Here is a 307-nt window from a genome sequence, read left to right as displayed (position 1 = left end):
AATCAGAAGCTTTCTGGGGCATGCAGGATTCTATAGGAGGTTTATAAAGAATTTTTCAAAAATTGCCAAACCTCTGAGCAATCTGCTAGCTGCTGACACGCCATTTATCTTTGATAAAGAGTGTCTGCAGGCATTTGAGACTCTAAAGGCTAAATTGGTCACAGCACCAATCATCTCTGCACCAAACTGGACATTGCCATTTGAACTAATGTGTGATGCCAGTGACCATGCCATTGGTGCAGTATTTGGACAAAGGCATGACAAGCTTCTGCACGTCATTTACTATGCCAGTCGTGTTTTAAATGAT

The sequence above is a fragment of the Arachis duranensis genome, chromosome 5 (assembly GCF_000817695.3).
Source record: "Arachis duranensis cultivar V14167 chromosome 5, aradu.V14167.gnm2.J7QH, whole genome shotgun sequence".
NCBI lineage: Eukaryota > Viridiplantae > Streptophyta > Magnoliopsida > Fabales > Fabaceae > Arachis > Arachis duranensis.
Note: the sequence above shows the minus strand (reverse complement) of the source record.